This window comes from Peromyscus maniculatus, chromosome 7 (assembly GCF_049852395.1).
Source record: "Peromyscus maniculatus bairdii isolate BWxNUB_F1_BW_parent chromosome 7, HU_Pman_BW_mat_3.1, whole genome shotgun sequence".
Taxonomy (NCBI): Eukaryota; Metazoa; Chordata; class Mammalia; order Rodentia; family Cricetidae; genus Peromyscus; species Peromyscus maniculatus.
Window position 1 is genome coordinate 40,281,908 of NC_134858.1, and position 6,721 is coordinate 40,288,628.

Below are 6,721 nucleotides of genomic sequence, written 5' to 3' on the forward strand. Positions count from 1 at the left end.
TCCAAGTGACTCATTGGCAACATTTTAGACGATTTGGTCTCTGAAGTACAAAGTAGAAAATGAGGTTGGCAGCTGTTGGGCCTGTTGATTTTTCCACTTCCTTTCTCCTTGCCCCATCAGGCAGTTGGCCTAGGGAAGGGAGCACCTGGATGGATTAGTCCTGGCAACCCCAGGCGAGGAGCATCGCTCGCGGTGAGGGATGTGTGACGGAAATGGCGGGAGGGAGAAAAGAAGGGGGAAAGCAGCTATTCTCTTGGTCCCCACTCCTCACACGATGTCGTCTCCTTCTGAGTTCCCGCCTGCCTTCCATCCCATTTGTCCTCTCTCATTGTCCCTAGCTCACGTGAAATGTGAGCACTTACAGAGACAGACGGGCATTCTAGGCAAAAAGAAAGGGCCTTCATGAAGACCAAGGGAATCTGAAGGGTCAAGGGACTCCCAAGGGCCCACTGGAGGCCAGGGGATAATGGCCTGTCCCCGATGACAAGAAGACACTTAGGCGGAGGAGAGCTCTCCCACCCCCAGGGCTGTACTGTGCGTAGTAGGTGGCCTTGACCATGCAGGGCCTGTGTGTATTAGGTGGCCTTGACCATGCAGGGCCTGTGCGTAGTAGGTGCCTGTGATTTCATGATGAGAGCAGATGACTAGAGAGGAAACTGCCTGAGACAGGCCAGTCTGGCCGGGGCTCTTTTTCGAGTGACGCCTAAGCCAGAGACAGACAAGTCTGGGGCTAAGGGAGGTGCCGGATGGGAGTAGGTCGTCCGTGTCCCCCCCCCCCCCCCCGCCCCTCTCCCCCCCCCCCCCCCCGCCCCCAAGGTTCTAGTGATGCAACCAAGTAGCCCCTCCCTTGTTCCAAAGCTGTTGCCAGCAGTAGTAGAGTCAGAGATCATGCTCACCACTATCCCTCTCCTCCAGTCACAGGGAGGAGTGGGTGACGTCATTCAGTCAGTCAGTCAGTCCTCCAATCAGGAGTTGGTTGCTAAGTGCAAGGCCTAGGGATGCAGAGGTAGGCAAAACAGACACATCCATCTCCCTAGAGGACCTGTCCCTTGTCAGCTCGAAGCAACCCCCAGTCCAGGGATAGCACAGAAGGGTCTGTCTGGATAGTTAGGAGAGTGAAGTTTGTGTCAAGACTGGGCAGAGAGCTAGGGATGCAGGCCGGTGGCGGAGTGTTTGCCTAGCAGGTACGAGGCCCTGGCTTCAAAGATGGCGAGGGAACTCTAATTAAATCCCCATCCTATACCATGCACAGGTCTTCGTGTTCTTTATCTCAGTCGTCAACAAACTCTGAGAATAAAGGAGCATGAGCCCCATTTGCAGACCCTGAAGCTGGGGTTCCCCGAAGCCCATGATCTCACCAGAATCTGGCTGCACAGCACTGCCTACAATTGCTCCAGCCTGGGTTCTCACTAGGAAACACATTCTCAATGGAAACTTTAATCTCCTGCTCCCCACGCCCCTGCCCTGGAGCCCTGCAGACTCTCTGACACTGCGGCTCCCTCTCAGGCTGGGAAGAAGAAAATCACCATGGAGAGCCAAGAGCAAACGCTATTTCCTTCCCTGCTTCCTTCCTCCCTCCAGTTTGTATCTGTTCCTGGAAATCCCTGTTGTACCCACCCACCCACCTTGCCCCAGAAAAATCCCAAGAAAGCTTCTCAACTCTATTTAAACCCCCGCTCAAGCGCTCAGAACCGGCGCCGGGCTCCTAGCGCGCTCTGGGTGTCCATCTGGTTTGGAGGCTATTTTCATCTACCGGATGCAGATCAGCCGCCGAGATCTGGGGCTGAGTGGCTAGAGCAACACCTTTATCTACAGAACAATTTAGAAACTAATGCAAAGCCCAGAGAACAAACAAACAAACTCCTCTTTCTGTTCACGGCTTGCTCTCTCGTTCCTGTTTCTACAGGTAATTGCAGCAGGATTTTTCACTTCAAACAGGCTCTTAGGTGTATTACGCTTAGGGCGCTGCAGAGGCCACTAAGGACAGGCGACTCTGGCTAGAAACGCTGGTGGGGGAGACAGGAGACAGGCATTTTCTGGGCTCTAGAGCTTTTCTGAGGGTGGAGTCAGATCTTCATTCATTCACTCTAACTGGGGTCTTCTTAGGATTGGAATTATGGCCTTTTTGCCTAATCATGGCAGGAAGGGCTATGACAGGTGCTCTAGCCTGAACCCAAAGAAGGCATTGTTATGGCTGGATGTTTGTGGTGCCTGAAACTATGCGCTTCTACATGTCTCAGGTGGGTGATGGCGAGGGTGTCCCAACTTGAGAGGCAGAGGGGTGGGCAGAGGTGGTAGGGAGGAGAGAGATTTTACAGCTTCTGAGAGGCTGCGGGTACAAGGCGGAGGAAGGCAGGAAGAACAGAGCCCCAGCTTCCAAGCTCACAACAGCCTCCTTCACTGATGCGCTCCGAGGCCGCAGGTCCAAGTTCACTTGGAAACGGCAGAAACAGAATTCAAATGCACACTTTCTAGGAGAAGCTCTGGCCTCAGTGCCACACTGCCCCTTGAAGAGTGGCACAGAGCTACACAAGGGGCAGATGAGCTGGGAGGGACAGGGGTAAAAAGGAGGAGGGAGGGTGCTTTCTGTGCCACCCCCACCCCCACCTCACCACTCTCCCTCCACTCTGCTCAGATGGGAAAGCTGCTGATACCTCTCCAGACTGCACCTCTGCACGTGTCCCACGCCATGGCCAGAGACAATTGTCCTCAGGGCGTGGCCAGCCTTGATCTAGCATGGGGATTGGTCCTGTTCTTTCAGAGACATTGGACTCAGGATGGTAAAAGTGATCACAGAAACACAGGAGCACCTCACAAGGGTCACCCTGGGCTGGGGAGAGTCGATGGAAGCAGGAATACTATGGGCCTGGGCCCTTGCGTGCTAGCTGGGTGTGTGGCCCCTTAGCTCAAACACAGGCAGCAGATGAATGTGAGAGTTAGGGACCACCCTTTGGAATCTTTGCCTGACTGGCCACAATTATCACCCTCGTATCAATGGGAACGTGAAGCTCCACTAAAGGTCACATGCATGGTAGGTGCAGATTTGATGTTTGAATCAAGGTCTATCTCAATCTTAGAATTTTTACTGAAAACCCAAACAACTATGGGACATGCTTTTGGAGCTTTCTCCTACAGTCCACTGGACATTTTGACCCCACACAATCTTTCCCTGGCTTGGAGATAAGGAACTGAAGTTGAGATAGGTTCATACTTTACCATGAGTGACATAAATCTCAAGGCAGGGCTAGCCCCAAAGCTGTGCTTTTAACCTGTGGGCCACTTCTTATTCCAAATGGATACTCAAACTAATGGGACAGTGGACTTTAAAATTACCAAAAGACCTTTGAAAATTTTTAATTTCCATCCCCAGGGATTCTGAGAGGCATATTGATTTGGGGATCAGAGCTGGGCTAGCTGCTCTATACGTGTTTGTGTGGGCACACCTGTATATGTGTGCACATGTGGAGACCAGAGGTCAATATAAGGTCTCAGGAGCCATTCACCTTGGCTTTTGAAATAGCATCTCTCATTGGTCTGGAGCTTGCCCAATAAGCTAGGCTAACTGGCAGTGAGCCTCAGGGATCCACCTGCTTCAGCCTCCCTGATCACTGAGATCACAAGAGCATGCCACTGCAACTGTTTTGTTTTGTTTTAAAAGTTTTTTAAATCCAGTTTCTCAATTTCTTTCTTTCTTTCTTTCTTTCTTTCTTTCTTTCTTTCTTTCTTTCTTTCTTTCTTTCTTTCTTTCTTTCTTTCTCTCTCTCTCTCTCTCTCTCTCTCTCTCTCTCTCTCTCTCTTTCTTTAAAAGATTTATTTATTATGTATACAGTGTTCTGTCTGCATGTGTCCCTGCAGGCCAGAAGAGGGCACCAGATCTTAATATAGATGGTTGTGAGCCACCATGTGGTTGCTGGGAATTGAACTCAGAACCTCTGGAAGAGCAGCCAATGCTCTTAACCTCTGAGCCATCTCTCTAGCCCCACAACTGGTTTTAAAATGTACATTCTGGGGATTGAACTTGGGTCCTCATGGTTGTGCAGCAAGTACTTTGCCAACTGATCTACCCCCTCACCCCCACCCCCAGTGGTCCTTTAAAACTTTCCTTAGTTGTCTACCATAGACTGAAGGCTAAGGACCTAACATGAACCATCTGGTTTCCCAACTTCCTGCAGCATCTATGAGGCCCACTCAGTGCTCAATACAGAGAGAGAGGAACAGGGAAGAGGAGAGAGAGGGGGAGAGGAAGGATGAGAGAATAAGAGAATGAAAGAATGAATGAGAGAATGGATGAATGAGAGAATGGATGAATGAGAGAATGGATGAATGAGAGAATGAAAAAAAAAGTGAATGAGATAATGAGAATGGAAGAAAAGAAGCCAAATGGAAAAGCTAGTAATCATGGGCTTTGACTTAGGCAGGTCTGGCTTTGTGTTCTGACTACACCAGTAATATTAGGTATGGATAACCCAAAGCAGTTTTGTACCTGCTTTGAACTGATGCTATGAATCAGAATCTCAATCTGCTGTAGCAAGGTTTAAAGGTAATAATTCTCATAAAGAAGTTAGTACAGTTAGCACACCTCAGGCTTCTAGAAAGTTCAGATTCATAGCATCATCTGCCATACAGCCAGAAGCCAGGGTGATCCTGTGCTTAGGGAAGCCAGAGACTCGGGTGGAATATTCTTCAGGGCAGAGAAGGAGTTCATTAACCAGCTCGGGATTCAGATGGGCAGGCGCTAAAGAAGAGCGCGGCTTAATTCCCCGGTGCACACCCCGGGGAAGGGGCTCTTTTGGAAGAGATTTGCGGTGGCTTTAGCTGATTGCAATTACTCCGTCCTGCACCGTGCCGAAAACGAAATGAAACCCTAACAAAGTTCCAGGTTTAATTGAAATTTCCTGGGATCTGTTATTACATCGCTGTGATTGTTCTGTGCCACTAATGAGGCTGTGCTAGCTGATTAGCCAAGTGTCTCTCCAGTCACTATTCCATTATTGCATTATTAATGATCAGATATGATTGTCACAGCCCAGGGTTTGAACATCCGACAGTCAGGAGACAAGCTAGACGACCAGGCAGATGGACAGATGGCCCGGCGAGTGGGAAGGGTGTGCTAGATGACGACCTGGAACCCAGAGTAGAAGGAAGCAGCTGTGTCAGTGGGATGAGGAGCCAGGTGTGGGGCTGGTCAGTGACAGAGGGGGTGTGAGTGGACATGGTAGCAGCCGGGACTGGATCCTATGAACCCGAGGTTCTATGGGTCTCTAGCTCTTAGTCCTCTGCTTATCTGGTGGGATAGTCAAGGACTCTTGTTCTGCCATTCTTTTTCTAGTCAGGGTACAGAATACTGTGTTTTGTTATGACATGCATATATATATGCATATTACTTTTATATTACATATATAATATTACTTTATTCACAGTCACCCCCCCATTGCTTTCTCCCATCTCTGTCCTCAACTCTGAGGGTTCCCCCCAGCCCCATTCTGCTTTTGCCCACACATATATGACAGGCATAGAGTTAAATCTAGAGTTACCATGAGGAAAAAGACGAATAGCATTTTGTCTCTCTTCTCTCTTGTTCTCAACTTCACTCTCTAGATTTTCTTAAATTAATTAATTAATTTAGACAAGGTCTTTATGTAGCCTGGCTGGCCTTGAACTCACAGAAATCACCAACCTCTGCCTCTGAAGTATTGGAACTAAAGGCTCACGCCTCCACACCTGGCGTCCATCTCCCTTTAGACTCCTTCCTCCTCACCTCAGAGTCCCTCTTCTACTTTCAAGTCAACAAAGAGGGACAAACTCCAACATCTACGCATTAGCTTCGTCAGAGGGCCTGGAAAGTAAGGGTGAGGTCAGGGTCAAGGGCAAGAAGGAGAGGGGTGGGAAGGGGCCGTTCCATAAGCCGCAGCCCTGACGGGCATCCTGCCCGAGCCGTCTGAGTGCCTCCCCATTTCACGAGCCTGGGTGCCCAGGGCTTGAGTTATGGAGAAGGCTAGCGGCAGTGTTTGTCCAGAGCACCGTGAAGCCCTATACCCTGTTGCCCTCTACCTGCAAGTCCACGTCAGTCATTTTTTTAACCTGTCCCTTACCTGTACCTGAGGACGGGCTGGAAGCGAAGGGGTGGGCCATGGGACAAGTTGGGGGAGTTTTCAGGAAACTGCCCGTTGGCTCATGTTGATGGCCAGATGCAATGAGCCAGGGGTTGAACCAGGAGTACCCAGATGCTCCCACTGGGCAGCACGCCCGTTTTGCATCTAGACGCCCCGGCTCCTATTTTTAAGCCCTCTCACCCCAAGCCTCCCTCCTTCAATCTAGAAGACATCTTTTCTGAAAATGCCAGACACTATGAGGTCATAGCCGGCCCGCAATTGCTGCCAAACTTCATTCTTCAAAGACCAGTGTTGGACTGACATGAAATGCAAGCCTGGAAACAAGAGAGGAGGGGAGTGGATTGATGAAATGGAGGGGAAAACTCACAAGCAGGAGGGAAGAAATTGACATTTGAACACGGTTTTGTAATCGGAAAATTGATCCCAAGACTGTTCCCTCCCCTAGTAAAAGGCCGAGGCTGCACTGTGGTTTCCCGGAGCCCGTGGTGGGGGCCACCTGTTCTGTTACCCTTGCTGCCTACAGCTCACTGTCTCCATGGCAAAGAGGCGAATGGCTGGGGGCTCCCGCAGCCATGGTTTCCCTGGCAACCCTCAGGCGCTCCCACCTC